Here is a 17,140-nt window from a genome sequence, read left to right on the forward strand (position 1 = left end):
GGGGCATATTATATACATGCATGAGTCACATTTTACCAGGATGGGGCACATTATACCTGGAAGGAGACAAGGGTGGGGCGCATTATAAAAAGAAGGGGCCCAGGATAGGGCACATTATACCAGGAAGTAGACCAGAATTGGGGACATTATACCAGGATGGAGGACATTATACCAGGAAGGGGACCAGAGTTGGAGACGACATACCAAGGAGGAGGCCAGATTGGAAGACATTATCCCAGTATGGGGGTCATTATAACTGGAAAGGGTTTCCCTTATTATGTACCATCCTCTCTAGTTATCTATAGGGTGGACCATCATTAGGTAGCATACTCTATTGTTTTGTACAGTGCTGTCACATTTTTACATAGCATCATGTGTTGTTATATATAGCACCATCCCTTACAGAACGTATTTTCATTATTTTTGTTATTTACAGAGCACTCTCTTTATTACATAGTCCTCTCTTGGTAGATATAAAATGATTGCTGATGGGAAGCACCTAATCAGAGGACCTATCCATTAGACACCCCCATCAGAAAAAGAGCAAGCTCCATCAGAAGTCCTTTTAGTTTATATCTAACAAGAAAGGGCAGTATGTAATAAAGAATGGCGCTATAAATAACAAAAATGACGAGAATCCGATATGTAAGGAACAGTGCTGTATATAACAAGGGAGGGCACTATATAATAAGGAACTGTAATATACATGAGAGAAGACCAAGTAATAGATAAATAAAACATTTCTTTCACAGGGGCCCCAAGCTGTATCTATGTCCCCGTCCGTCCATCCGTCTGTCTATGTAACTATCTTTCGACTACCTAACACAGTGGTAATACTAATAGGGTAGCAGAATGTGCCTCCCCTAAGCAAAACTCGGAAGTTTTAACAAATTCTACTGAATGTATTGTGTGTGCATTATCTGACATTGTATGCAGTAATGTGAATGGGGTGTTTAGAATGTCTAGCGGTCTGGTAGCCTTTTTTGGACTCAGATGCCTGGAGATCAATGTTAACTGAGTGCATCTGGCCACCCTTTCTACCATGATGCCCATGGCGTCCTGTGAATGTAACTGGACAACCTGTCTTGATGCCAAGGGCACAATGTTGTTTGTGTGGAAGAAACTGGGCACACTGTCTTGGATTGTAAGTGTACCTATCCAGCCTGTACACTTGCCCAGGGCACCCCATGTGACATGCCAGGACTGTAGAGGTGCTCGGCAGTTAGCAGGATCCTGCTTGTCACTGTCAGAGCTCAGTCAAACAGATGGGTTACAGCTGTGTGTGCCAGCATGGGGAACAGGATGCTCCCAGCCACTGGGGAGGGGAGAGAAGAGACAGAAGGGAAAGAGCAAGAAAGGGAGAGAGAAAGAGACTTGGAAGGAAGAGAAGTGACAGACAAAGGAGAGATAAATATCACAGGCCAAACCACTAAATCATAGCTCAGAAAAATGACATACATATGTTTGAATGATACTCAAAGCTCTTTTTATACAGTATAATGTGCCTGTGCAACAAGAAAAGACACAGTGATATAAAGTAAAACATTTTCGTTGGGACTCAGGATTTTTAAGTTACATTTTTCTGTTTTATTTGCATTGGTGCTAATAATAAAAATGAGCCACAAATAAAGAAAAAATAATCCGAAGTTTTGAGCTCAATATTAGAACATCTGTGCCAATGTGTCCTCATGACAACACATCCTACCCCTGAGCTTGAAAGCTTATTGACACTGGCAACCAAGCTGGCATCTTCTTTCATTCTCTCATATGTGGAATAAAGCTGAGAACTATGGTAGATATTAGGTGTTATAAGTCCCATTGTTCCTATGATAATAGAGGAGTAGAAAATGTCAACAGATCAATCGCCAACAGGTCCTGAGTAAATCCAGTGTCATTGGCAATCACCTTCTTTCTACTTTATCCACATCATCAGGATGTAGTTGAAATTGAAAACTGCGGCAGCGCTTGGGAGCCATCAACTCTTGGCCCCACCACTCACATTTGTAGATCACAAACCCTTTAAGCATGTAGCCTATGAGAGAGGGCAGCTCTTCAAAATATACAGGTGCCATGCTTGCAATGTGCCATCCTGTGCCAGCCTTCAGAAATCTCAAACTACAGGCTGGAAAAATCTTGCAGACTGGACAATTTTTTTTGGTTGGTACTGTGTGGTATTATTACTATCATTGATACTATATGCCTGAAATGGCTGTTTTAAAGGGTACTTACACTTTCAGAGTACTAATAGTACCTTTTTAGTGGAAACTTTGTGTACTTTTAATGTCAGGGGCACAAGCTCTATACAGTTATTATCTGGGGTGATATTTGCAGAAGTAATAACTGTTGGGGTCACTATGTGTGTAGCGCAACTTACTTTTGGGGCACTATCATCTCTGTGGCAATTTTATTATTGATTGTCTATAATTAGGATACAGTTATCTTCACAGTTCCACAGTTAATGGGTGCATGGTAGCACAGTAGGTACTGTATTAGGGGTAAATACACTAGACATAAAGATGGTAGTAGAAGTAAGTTTAAAATGTAAGATGCCTAAATAATAAACTCTGTAGTGACCACTCCTACCTTGGAGAAACATTTATGCTGATCTGAGTTGCGCAAGTAAGAAAAAATAAGAAAATACAAAAAATTTCAAAATAATAAACCTGTCTATTGCCTAAATGCAAATGAGAGTTATACAGCTGCCACTTAGTGTAAAAAAGGCAGATCTTGAATTAACCATAAGAAATGACTTTTCACAAAGCCTTCTGTACCTGTTTTTTCCACTCCATCACCATTAGATGTTGGTACAAGCGTCGGTTTTCCAACTATATTAGTTGGGCTAGAAGCAATAATGGCAAAGCTAAATGAAAATATCCAACTAACAGAAATCGTGTAATTAAGCGAGGATTCAAATTTTTGATTCCCTGTGTGTTTGAGGGAAACTTCGCCCCTTTTTAGACCACACCGCTTTCAGCTGATCACACTCAATAACATGGCCCTTCCTCATCCATAAAATAAAAGTAGCAGAAACCACAATTTAATTCACATTTTTCTGCAAGAAATGTAGTATATGTTACCTGCAGTTCAATATACTTTGGAACACTACAAATATCACACATTACTACCCCTTTGTGCAGTAATAATGTACAAGTACTTCACAAGATTACATAATCAGTACAGATAACACACCCTACCCTGGTAGGACTCCCCTTTTCCTGCATCACTTCCCCAATAATTACAAAGGTTTAATGCTAATTACATGAATAAAGATGTATTAATCTTTAACTTGTCAGATGGCACATTGCTATATTAACATGGCCATGTAGAACGTCATTTGATAAGTTAAGAATTGGTACATCTGTACACAATTGGAACCACTATCAGTACATAAATACAGCTCCAGAATCATCAGTACAAGGTTGCCGAACCAGAACCCAGTACACCATAAGTACATGAATGTGATGCCAGAACTAACATAAGTACATGAATACAACACCAGAACCACCACCAGTACATAAATGCAGAACCAAAACCAGCATAGGTAAATTAATTCCGCTTCAGAACCATCATCAGTACATGAATGCAGGACCTGAACCATTATCAGGGCATTCATGCAGCACCAAGCTTATTATAGTGATCAGTGATCAGTCAAACTCTGCTATATACATTTGTTTTGCATCAACTAGAGTTGAGCGAAACAGGTCAGCCAGATTCATAAGTCGCCGACTTATGCCAAAATTGGGTTTCGCCAACCGAAACCCGGCCATAGCGTGAAGTCGGCCATGCGGTCGGCAAAACGAGCGCCAAAGTCTGATTTCCCAGAATGCTTGCAGCCGCCTTTTTTTCTGCCAATGAGCAAGAACGTACACTATGGGCAATGAGATGACATGTGCAGCGTCCACCACCATCGTAGAGAAGGGCATTGCTATGATTGGCATGCTTTGAGGGGGCGTCATAGTGTCTATAAAAGCCCTGACCGCCGACCTCCATTTTACTTCTGCCTATCTTAACAGTAGGGAGAGGTTGCTGTTTATCAGTAGGGAGAGAGTTAGGGCCGTAAAGAAGATCTAAGAAGTTCTTATGTGCTTGTGCTGATAGCAATTGTGCTGTACAGTTAGTGTGCAGTGACAGGGGAGGATTTTCTTATGTGCAGCAGCGCTGGTTATTAGGCTGCCTGAGAGCTGTAATACTGTGTGTACACTGCTGTGCAGACTGCTTTTTACACAGCACTAATACTTTCATTCTTTTTTTCTGCACAGTTACCGACCGTTCACTTTTTCCCACACCGTATAGAGCTGTACGCTCCTCACACACTACATACCGGCTGGTATCACGGACAAATACATGCAGACAATCTGTGTGTGACTCCGGAAATATATACAGAGATTTAAATTTTTCCCTACACCTTATACAGCTGTACGCTCCTCATACAGTACCGTATATCTGCTGTTTGTATGACGGTCAAATCCATACTGAGTGAGCGTCTGTGTGTGACTCCGGAAATAAATACAGAGATTTAAATTTTCCCCTACACCGTATACAGCTGTACGCTCCTCATACAGTACCATATATCTGCTGTTTGTATTACGGTCAAATCCATACTGAGTGAGCGTCTGTGTGTGACTCCGGAAATAAATACGGAGATTTAAATTTTCCCCTACACCATATACAGCTGTACGCTCCTCATACAGTACCGTATATCTGCTGTTTGTATGACGGTCAAATACATACTGAGAGAGCGTCTGTGTGTGACTGCGGAAATAAATACGGAGATTTAAATTTTTCCCTACACCGTATACAGCTGTACGCTCCTCATACAGTACCGTATATCTGCTGTTTGTATGACGGTCAAATACATACTGAGAGAGCATCTGTGTGTGACTCCGGAAATACAGTACCATATATCTGCTGTATATATTACGGTTAAATACATACTGAGTGAGTGTCTGTGTGTGACTCCGGAAATATATACGGAGATTTAAATTTTTCCCTACACCGTATACAGCTGTACGATCCTCATACAGTACCATATGTCTGCTGGTATTTTTGGTACATTTTCCCAAACATGACGAGGTATGGAGGAAGAGGCCGCAGATGTGGGAGAGGGGGCCAGCTGGTACTGATGGTGGTGGTGCATCTGCTGGTAGTGCCAAAAGCACAATAGCACCTAAGGCAGGAGGTGTTGAGCCTGTGTCATCGTCTGGCTCCAGAAGACCTGGAAGCCTCCCTTTTCTGGGAGTAGGTAGACTGCTTTTAAAGCCAGAGCATCAGGAATAGGTTTTGGCTTACATTGCCGAAACAGCCTCCAGCTCTATCGCCTCCTCTTCTGAAGTTTCAAAAACTGCAAGCACTGAGTCGTCAGTGCAGGCTCCTGGTCAGGAACAACACCTTTCCTTGTGTCCTTCACCCCCACCATAAGTGAAGGATGCGGCAGGCCACACTTCAGATTACTCCCTGGAGCTCTTTTCACATACCATGCCTGAGTTATCAAGTGAAATCCTGAATTCCCCAGTCCAAGATGAATATGACATGGAGTGCACAGATGCACAACTAGTGCTATATGATTCTGCTGGTACATTCACCCAGAGCACTGCATTGCCGTCGCAGTCTACTGAGCCAGATTCTGACCCTGATGAAACTCAGGTGCCCCTTCCCGCACACTATACCACCTTAAACGGTGACACAGAGGAAGGTGCAGGTGAAATTGAAGAGGAGGTGATGGATGACCCTGTTGTTGACCCGGATTATCATTCATTGGGGGAAGAGGGTGCTGCTGGCAATAGCTCAGAAGAGGAGGAGGATCCACAGCAGGCATCGACATCGCAGCTGCGGTTTTCTGGCAGGCCCGTAGCAGTCCAAAAACATATTACAAAAACAAAAATAGTTGCAGGACAGCTTGGCCAGATGGTCAAATTAGCAGTGTGCAAGCTCTGAAAATTTTTCCCATAGTAGGAAGAGTGCAGTGTGGCACTTTTTTGACCAAAATACTATTGATGAGGCAAAGGGTATCTGTAAGAAGTGCGGAAGGACCTTTAGCCGAGGGAAAAATCTCCGAAATTTGAATACCAGTTGCATGCTTAGACATGTAAACACCATGCACTTGCAAGCGTGGATGGACTACAAAATCTCAGGTAGCACACGTGCACCTGCTCTGACTGAAGGTAGCCAGCAACGGTACATCGCTTCCCCCACTGTAAGCCCACCGGTTAGCACACCATCAGCAAGAAATGTTGAGGTGTCGTCGCAAGGCCAAAGCAGTCAGGGAATCACAATGTTTTTCCAACGAAAGACTGCATCTAGGCCATCACCATCACCAACCCCCTCTCAGTCCGCCATGTCCACCGCTAGTTCCACCATATGCAGCTCTCAAGTCCAGCTCACCCTAGCAGAGACTCTGAGTAGGACAAGAAAGTACTCATCCTCTCATCCACGTACACTGGCTTTGAACGCCTACATTGCCAAACTGATCTCATTAGAGATGATGCCCTTCCGTTTGATTGAAAGTGCAGCGTTCCGAGAGCTCATGGCCTACGCTGTCCCATTCTATGACCTACCCAGTCGGCACTTCTTTTCTAGAAAAGCCATCCCTGCCCTCCACCTACATGTGAAAGACCGCATTGTCCATGCACTCAAACAATCAGTGAGTGGAAAGGTGCACCTCACAACAGATGCATGGGCCAGTAGGCATGGCCAGGGCCGGTCCATCACTGCGCACTGGGTGAATATGGTGGATCAACAGGGGACAGCAGTGGTGGGATAGTGCTGCCTAGCCCACGGTATAGGCAACAGTTGGCTGTAGGCGTTCGACCCTCCGCCTCCTCCTCCTCCAGAAGCGAAAGCTCGTCGACCTAGCGCAGTCGCACGGGCACTCCATCCACAGCTGCCAGTGTTGCACACGAGGTGTCCCAGTGTTGCACACGAGGTGTCCCACTGTCAAACAGCTAGTGGTAAGTGTCAGCAGGCTATTTTAAAGATGATGTCTTTGGGCGACAACAGACACACCGTGGAGGTACTGGCCGACTACTTGCAGCGAGAAACTGAGTCATGGCTGGGCAGTCTACATCTTGAGCCAGGCAAGGTAGTCAGTGATAACGAACGTAATTTTGTGGCGGCCATAGCCCTGGCAAAACTCAGACACATACCTTGCCTGGCTCACACCTTGAACCTGGTGGTGCATTGCTTCATAAATAATTATCCGGAGTTACCAGCCCTGCTCCATAAGGTGCGAAGACTGTGCTCGCACATCCGTTGCTCGCCCGTAGACTCCAGTCATATGCAGAGGCTGCAGCAATCGCTCCACCTCCCCAAGCACCGCCTAATCATAGACGTTGCAACAAGGTGGAACTCCGCCATGCACATGGTTGAGAGGCTGTGCGAACAGAGGCAGGCTGTAATGCATTTGTGGGAGGATACACGGGCAGGCAGTTTGAGGGCAGACATCGAGTTGTTGGGTGTGCAGTGGTCAAAGCTGAAAGACCTCTGTAAAGTCCTTCAGTGTTTTGAGGAATGCACACGGCTGGTAAGTGCAGACGACGCCATCATAAGCATGAGCATCCCACTTATGCGTCTGCTCATGCAAACTTTGACGCACATTCCCGGCACATTGGTAGTTTCAGGCAGCAGCCCTGTTTCCGGGTCCCCTGGGGGAAATTGGATATCTTCCTCGTCATCAACATTAACCACTGGTAAGGCTGGTGGAGGCACTGAGGCCAATGGAACTGGTTCAGGATCTCGAGACAAACAATGACGCAGCATATTCCGATGCAGCGTGCGAGTGGGGGCCCCTTCGTCTGTTTCCAGCTGGACCTCGTAGACGGGACCCTTTCTGCCAAGTCGCCGCCTCACCCTGTACGTCTTTTCTCCCATCGGCACTCCAATTTGTTGTGTGGGCGCTTTTCCCTCACCAGGACTCGATCTCCAGGCCGCAGAGTTGTGCCCCTTTGAGGAGTGACTTGAGAATGTTCTAACTCCCGCAGCCAATTCTGCACTAGCTGATGGATAGTCCATAGCCGACAACGGTGTTCTTGAACACAGGAGTACACCCCCGTCCGTGGGTAGTCCTCCTCGGGCTCCAACTCCAACTCTGCCAACTCCTTCCTGGACTGCCCAAAGAACAGAGAGTAGGGCGTGAAGTCAGTGGTGCTGTATTACCGATTGTTAAATACCCACAACAATTCAGGGATGTACTCAGTCCAACGGACCTTCTGTTCCTCTTCCAGAGTGCTCAGCATTTGGATCAGGGTACGTTAAATCTCTCACAAGCTCTGTTTCCCTGTGGATGATAATTAGTTGTCCGGGACTTATTGATCTTGTACAGCTGGTGCAGCTCCTCCATCACCTTTCCGAGGAATCGGGCCCCTTGATGGGAATGGATGCGTTTGGGGCACTCGTACACCTGAATGAAGTGTTTGCAGATTGTGTGAGCAGCAGACTCGGCAGTCTGGTCTCGTGTAGGTGTTACTACGGCAAACTTTGTAAAATGGTCTATCATCACTAACAGTGCTCTTAGCCTTGGTGCATGGGTCCAATTGTCAGGTAATCTATGGCCAGCAGGTCCATAGGGCCAGAGGACTTCACCGCCTCTGTGGGGGCCCGTTGTTCCGGTGGTTTGACCAGTTCACACCTGTGGCATTGTTGGCAGACCTCTTCCATGACGTTCCTCAGATTGGGATGATAAAACAGGTGAGGCATCCACTGGAAGGTTTTCTTGGGCCCAAAGTGCGCTCCTTTTTCATGCGCTTCTGTTGGCACCTGGTCTACCAGGGACGAGGGAATAACCGTCTGCCAGGCAAGGCCGAGTTCTGATTGGAGGAACATTTTTCTGTACAGGATACCATTCCGCAACCGTAGGTAATATAGAATTAATCTTCAGCTCACCTGGTCCAGCCTGCCCAGTCCTCCTTTCCATGATCTCGGTGCACGGAATGAATCCATCCCCATCTGGGAGAAAATTCTTGGTGAAAAAAAAACTTTTGTAGTTCCAGCACACGATATAGGAAAATTAAAAAAAGCCTTTATTTAGTCCATCATTAAAAATTACAATACCAAATGTAATAAAAGCATGTGTAGGCTTACGCGTTTCGGATCATATTTGACCCTTAATCATAGCATAAAATACTGGATAAATGTAGCACTTATCAAGGAAAAGCAACCAAAGAAGGCTGCCTTGGGTAACACCCACCAGAATCAGCTGTAATACCAGCATCACTAATTCAAGGTTAGCAATAGTACCTCACTGGATTAACCCGATGATGCATCCATCTTATACAAACATGTTACAATGTGAATTCTCACTTAGTGATAATCTAATGGTTTAGTCACTTTTTAACCAAATTTTTTTTTTTTTCAAAGGCTTTTTTATTAAATTTTTTTTTTTTTCCCACTGGGTGCGGTGGTGTGCGCTTGTAATCCCATTCCTTCCTGATGAATTTATATATACTAGCTGAAGAGCCCGGCGCTGCCCGGGCATAGTAACTAACTGTGGTTAGTTATAACAAATTATAATTATCCTCCATCCCATAGTCCCGTGCCCATATACCCATCATACATATCCACCATCCCATAGGCCCGTGCCCATATACCCATCATACATATCCTCCATCCCATAGTCGAGTGCCCATATACCCATCACACATCCTCCATCCCATAGTCCCATGCCCATATACCCATCATACATATTCTCCATCCCATAGTCCCATGCCCATATACCCATCATACATATTCTCCGTCCCATAGTCCCATGCCCATATTCCCATCATACATATTCTCCATCCCATAGTCCCATGCCCATATACCCATCATACATATTCGCCATCCCATAGTCGAGTGCTCATATACCCATCACACATCCTCCATCCTATAGGGCCGTGCACATATACCCATCATACATATCCACCATCTCATAGTCCCGTGCCCATATACTCGTCATACATATCCTCCATCCCATAGTCCCGTGCCCATATACCCATCATACATATCCTCCATCCCATAGTCCCGTGCCCATATACCCGTCATACATATCCTCCATCCCATAGTCCCGTGCCCATATACCCGTCATACATATCCTCCATCCCATAGTCCCATGCCCATATACCCATCACACATCCTCCATCCCATAGTCCCATGCCCATATACATATCCGCCATCCCATAGTCCTGTGCCCATATTCCCGTCATACATATCCTCCATCCCATAGTCCAGTGCCCATATACCCATCACACATCCTCCATCCCATAGTCCCGTGCCCATATACCCATCATACATATCCTCCATCCCATAGTCGAGTGCCCATATACCCATCACACATCCTCCATCCCATAGTCCCATGCCCATATACCCATCATACATATTCTCCATCCCTCCATCTCCATTCTCCATCATATACAGTGGGGCAAAAAAGTATATAGTCAGTCAGCAATAGTGCAAGTTCCACCACTTAAAAAGATGAGAGGCGTCTGTAATTTACATCATAGGTAGACCTCAACTATGGGAGACAAACTGAGAAAAAAAAATCCAGAAAATCACATTGTCTGTTTTTGTTTCATTTTATTTGCATATTATGGTGGAAAATAAGTATTTGGTCAGAAACAAGCAATCAAGATTTCTGGCTCTCACAGACCTGTAACTTCTTTAAGAGTCTCCTCTTTCCTCCACTCATTACCTGTAGTAATGGCACCTGTTTAAACTTGTTATCAGTATAAAAAAACACCTGTGCACACCCTCAAACAGTCTAACTCCAAACTCCACTATGGTGAAGACCAAAGAGCTGTCAAAGGACACCAGAAACAAAATTGTAGCCCTGCACCAGGCTGGGAAGACTGAATCTGAAATAGCCAACCAGCTTGGAGTGAAGAAATCAACTGTGGGAGCAATAATTAGAAAATGGAAGACATACAAGACCACTGATAATCTTCCTCGATCTGGTGCTCCACGCAAAATCCCACCCCGTGGGGTCAGAATGATCACACGAACGGTGACCAAAAATCCCAAAACCACGCGGGGGACCTAGTGAATGAACTGCAGAGAGCTGGGACCAATGTAACAAGGCCTACCATAAGTAACACACTACGCCACCATGGACTCAGATCCTGCAGTGCCAGACGTGTCCCACTGCTTAAGCCTGTACATGTTCGGGCCCGTCTGAAGTTTGCTAGAGAGCATTTGGATGATCCAGAGGAGTTTTGGGAGAATGTCCTATGGTCTGATGAAACCAAACTGGAACTGTTTGGTAGAAACACAACTTGTCGTGTTTGGAGGAAAAAGAATACTGAGTTGCATCCATCAAACACCATACCTACTGTAAAGCATGGTGGTGGAAACATCATGTTTTGGGGCTGTTTCTCTGCAAAGGGGCCAGGACGACTGATCCGGGTACATGAAAGAATGAATGGGGCCATGTATCGTGAGATTTTGAGTGCAAACCTCCTTCCATCAGCAAGGGCATTGAAGATGAAACGTGGATGGGTCTTTCAACATGACAATGATCCAAAGCACACTGCCAGGGCAACGAAGGAGTGGCTTCGTAAGAAGCATTTCAAGGTCCTGGAGTGGCCTAGCCAGTCTCCAGATCTCAACCCAATAGAAAACCTTTAGAGGGAGTTGAAAGTCCGTGTTGCCAAGCGAAAAGCCAAAAACATCACTGCTCTAGAGGAGATCTGCATGGAGGAATGGGCCAACATACCAACAACAGTGTGTGGCAACCTTGTGAAGACTTACAGAAAACGTTTGACCTCTGTCATTGCCAACAAAGGATATATCACAAAGTATTGAGATGAAATTTTGTTTCTGACCAAATACTTATTTTCCACCATAATATGCAAATAAAATGAAACAAAAACAGACAATGTGATTTTCTGGATTTTTTTTTCTCAGTTTGTCTCCCATAGTTGAGGTCTACCTATGATGTAAATTACAGACGCCTCTCATCTTTTTAAGTGGTGGAGCTTGCACTATTGCTGACTGACTAAATACTTTTTTGCCCCACTGTATATATTGGGCGGCACGGTGGCTCAGTGGTTAGCGCTGCAGCCTTGCAGCGCTGAGGTCCTGGGTTCGAATCCCACCAATCTGCAAGGAGTTTGTATGTTCTCCCCGTGTTTGCGTGGGTTTCCTCCGGGCACTCTGGTTTCCTCCCACATTATAAAGACATACTGCTAGGGAATTTAGATTGTGAGCCCCATCGGGGACAGTGATGATAATATGTGCAAACTGTAAAGCGCTGTGGAATATGTTGGCGCTATATAAAAATAAAGATTATTATTATATAAGTAGTCCCATAGCCATCATACATATTCGCCATCCCATAGTCGAGTGCCCATATACCCATCACACATCCTTCATCTCATAGTCTCATGCCCATATACCCATCATACATATCCTCCATCCCATAGTCCCGTGCCCATATACCCATCACACAACCTCCATCCCATAGTCCCGTGCCCATATACATATCCGCCATCCCATAGTCCCGTGCCCATATTCCCGTCAAACATATGCTCCATCCCATAGTCCCGTGCCCATATACCCGTCATACATATCCTCCATCCCATAGTCCCGTGCCCATATACATATCCGCCATCCCATAGTCCCGAGCCCATATACCCATCATACATATCCTCCATCCCATAGTCCCGTGCCCATATACATATCCTCCATCCCATAGTCCCGTGCCCATATACCCGTCATACATATCCTCCATCCCATAGTCCCGTGCCCATATACCATCATACATATCCTCCATCCCATAGTCCAGTGCCCATATACATATCCGCCATCCCATAGTCCCGAGCCCATATACCCATCATACATATCCTCCATCCCATAGTCCCGTGCCCATATACATATCCTCCATCCCATAGTCCCATGCCCATATACCTGTCATACATATCCTCCATCCCATAGTCCTTTGCCCATATACTCATCACACATCCTCCAATCCATAGTCAACCAACCATTATGACATCATAATGAGCGGCGGCAGGGCTCACAACCTTTGATGACATCAGCGTCGCCATGGCAACCATTGTGACATCATGATGAGGGGCAGGGCTTGATACGCACACACTGCTTCCCCAGTATGCAAATAGGGGCATTGTGACATCACAATGAGTGGTGGGGCTTGACGCGCACACACTTTTTCCCCCAGTATGTAGATAGGGGCAACATTGTTTGGTGAATTGGAATGCGCGGGGTTAAAATTTCGCCTCACAACATAGCTTAGGACGCTCTCGGGGTCCAGACGTGTGACTGTGCCAAATTTTGTGGCTGTAGTTGCGACGGTGCGGATGCCTATCCCGGACATACAAACAAACATACACACACACACACATACACACATACATACACACATACACACTTTGAGCTTTATATATTAGATAAAAATTTGATTAAAAAGTGACTAAACCATTAGATTATCACTAAGTGAGAATTCACATTGTAACATGTTTGTATAAGATGGATGCATCATAGGGTTAATCCAGTGAGGTACTATTGCTAACCTTGAATTAGTGATGCTGGTATTAGGCCGGGGTCACACTGGCGAGGAATACGGCCGAGTGAGAGGCGCTAAAAGCACGCATTAGACATGGACAAATGATTCTCTATGGGGTCACTCGCACCAGGCGTATATTTCTCATCCGTATCCTACGCTCCGTAGGATACGGATACGGATACGCTGCGATTGTCAGCGTACTACGCCCGTAGTACGCCAATGCAAGTCTATGGGCACGCAAAAAATACGGATTACACACGGACCAGACGTGTGATCTGCGAGCAATACGCAGGTCTTTTGGCTGGTGACAGGAAATGGGCCAATCCATCATCAGGAAGCCTAGACATGCAAATGAGCTCAAAAAGCGCTCCAGACATCCCGGAAGTACGCCTCCACGGAGTACAGCAGCAGCATGGCATCCACGTACATAAATGTTGAGATGCTCATTGTCCTGGTGCAGGAGCGTCCCGAAATCTGGGACCAACGCGATGCAAATTATGCAAACCGGGCAAGAAAGGAGGCGTCATGGAGGCGCATCTGTCGCCAGATGTACCATGACTTTGGTGACCGACCACGTGAGGAGCAGCATAAAATTCGTAAGTACAACGCAAAACATCAGTAACCTTAGCGCGCAACAAAAAAGGAATATAGAATCAGCACCCCCCTTCCTGTGCATGTAGTTTTAGCCTCATGAGGCCGTTACATTTGGATGTGACACGTGGCTTCACACAGCCATAATTTGGGGTTAGGCCACAAGCTCCTCATCCTCCTAGACAAAACAATTATTAAGTGTAGCTAAAGAGACCCTGTGTATCTGCCCAATTACATATGCCACCATGGGTAGAAAGCACACCCCAGAAGGCCCCATGCCTAGACTACTGGTAGAAAATGTGACCTCTCAAATATGTGAATTTGACAATATTTCCTGTCACATTGCAGTGGAAGATGTGATGAAACGCTGGCGAAGCATCCGGGACCAGTACCGCCGGGAACGCCAGCAGCGGTCCAGGAGTGGGGATGCTGGATATGTTAAAAGGAAGTACATCTACTATGACCGGCTGTCCTTCCTCGCCCCAATTCTGGATCTGAGACTGTAAGTAGATACCTCACACCACATTACACAAATACTTTACAGGGCCAAAAATATTGATGTATTTTTGCCTCTGTTCTATTTCATAACAGAACTCAATCCAACCTTACGGATCGAGGAACAGCCTCAGAGGCAGAGCCCATAATAGATCCTGTAGGGGATGAGGTGGCTGGCCCATCTTCTCCCCATACAAGAAGGATGGCAGAAGATGAGGCATCACAGGACAACCCAATGGCTGCCCAACACACAACACCACCAGGACGGTCTGCTGCTGCCCCATCACCCATCCTGGAAGAGCCGGGCAACTTGAGCAGCAGCCCAACTGACCAGATCAGGGCCTCCCCACAGGCTGCTCTTACATCACGCCGAACACGAAGAAGGCGCCAGCTCACTATTCAAGAGAGCAGGACCAATGTGGACACAGGGGTGCTCAATTATTTATCTAGAGTAACCACAGATGATGGGGAGGAGGCCTACGCACGTAGCCTCACCCTTTATCTCCGTGCCCTTACCCGTAAGGTCAGGCTCCGTATTAGGGGATGAATTCAGATCCTGCTTGATGCAAGCACCCCCCCAATACCCCATATGAGGTTTTCGAATTTCTGGAGAGGTGGCAGCTCTCCCCCCGAAATCGAATGCGCATGAGACCATCCACACAGATGCTTGCTCAAGCAGAGTCCGAACAGCCCCTAATACGTGGGCCAACACCTCAACCCCTTCCTCCCACTACCCAACCTTCTATTCCGCAGCCCCAAATGTCAGCCTCTAGCCAACCCCACCAATATGGCCACTTGTACCCACCCATTGTTGGAGGCTGGTCCCAACCTGGTTGGGGACGATCTGGCTATCTTGGTGGGTATGAGCCACGTGCCTACCACAGCCAACAAGATGCCCCTCACCATCATCATTACTCTGGCCAGTATCCCCAACAGTCCCAGGAGGCAGGACAATTCCAGCATCATAGGCAACAGTATGGCCCCTCACAGGGCGATGTTGGCCACAGTGTCCAGCAGCACCCACAGGCTGCTCTTCCACGTTCCCCTTCCCCAACCTATGAGGATTTATGAGTCTGATGGCCGGAGATGTCCAGTGCGGTTTAACTGGTGCTCCAAATAGAAAGGAAAAAACAGGTGTTCTCCATCACCAAACTTTTTTACATAATTTAACATTCTAATTTTTTCACAATGTTTTCCAATCATATGAAAGAATACATCATGACAGGCAAGGCTACCTCACGCCTTTCAGACAGATAGTAGGCCGGTTTCACATTAGCGCATTTTCAGCGCGCGCACGGCCGGGGGTAGCTCCGCCCCCGAGCCGGCTCTCTGCCCGGCGTGCCCGCCCCTTCCTTGTAGCGCCGCCTCCTAGCGGACAGCGGCGCCTGCGATCGGCGCACCCTATCTTTAGCACCAAAATCAAACTTTTCGGATTTTGGCGCGCACGGCGCACCGTCAAAATTGCGCAGCGCAGGTCAAAGCGCAACTAGCGCACGGCCTGCGCACGATCGGCGCACCCTATGCTAAAGATAGGGTGCGCCGATCGCAGGCGCCGCTGTCCGCTAGGAGGCGGCGCTACAAGGAAGGGGCGGGCACGCCGGGCAGAGAGCCGGCTCGGGGGCGGAGCTACCCCCGGCCGTGCGCGCGCTGAAAATGCGCTAATGTGAAACCGGCCTTACATGTGTGTACAAAAGAGAATATTTCAACGCGCTTTACTGTAAAATGAAAGGATGAAAATACACTACTCACTTGCTAATGCCTAGGAAAGGCGTGCTGGCCTTAGTGAATTAGTCACCTTTTTTGCTAGCAATCTCTAGTAAAACAAATCAAGGCGACCAGCCTTCAGAATATCACGCTCTCTATGTCTTAACAAGTGAGTTTTGTTTTGTCATCCTTTCCAGTATAGCATGGTTAAATATTCTCTGTTCTACAGACAGGTAATATCTGTCTGAAAGCCGTGAGGTAGCCTTGCCTGTCATGGTGGAATCTTTCTATGATTGGAAAACATTATGAAGAAATGTGAGTGTTATCTTTTAGCATTTATTTTGGCGATGGAGCTCACCTTTTTTTTCTAATCTAGTTTAATATTCTCAGGCAGCAATGTTGTTATTGCCTAATCTTTTTTGGGTTATGTTATGTAATGTTACTTTTCCAAAAAGTTAAAGAAGGCACAAAGGGTCATTTTGCCCATTGCCAAAATGTTATTATGGCAATATTATGTTTGCCTTTAAGCAAACAAAAAAAAAAGGCAAAAAAAAAAAAGGCAAAACTAAAAATTTGTCTACTATAGTTAACGTCTCTGTGTGATTTTTCACAATCCCTCACAACATACTAACATACACTAACCAATGCAATGAAACAGTCATAGAATCATAAGGGGTTGAGTAATATATATTTAGACACAATTAAAAAAACAAATTATAACATAGACACAGCATGCTCTTGCCAAGAAGTTGCCCCCTCAGGTGAGATAAAGTAATTAGTGAAAATATCACGCACTTTGAGGCCAGAGAGCGGTCTACGTTGAGGGTTCATAGGTGGTCTCACCCTGCGCACATTGTCCGG

This window comes from Dendrobates tinctorius, unplaced genomic scaffold (assembly GCF_039654945.1).
Source record: "Dendrobates tinctorius isolate UK_male_01 unplaced genomic scaffold, ASM3965494v1 ptg000032l, whole genome shotgun sequence".
Lineage (NCBI taxonomy): Eukaryota > Metazoa > Chordata > Amphibia > Anura > Dendrobatidae > Dendrobates > Dendrobates tinctorius.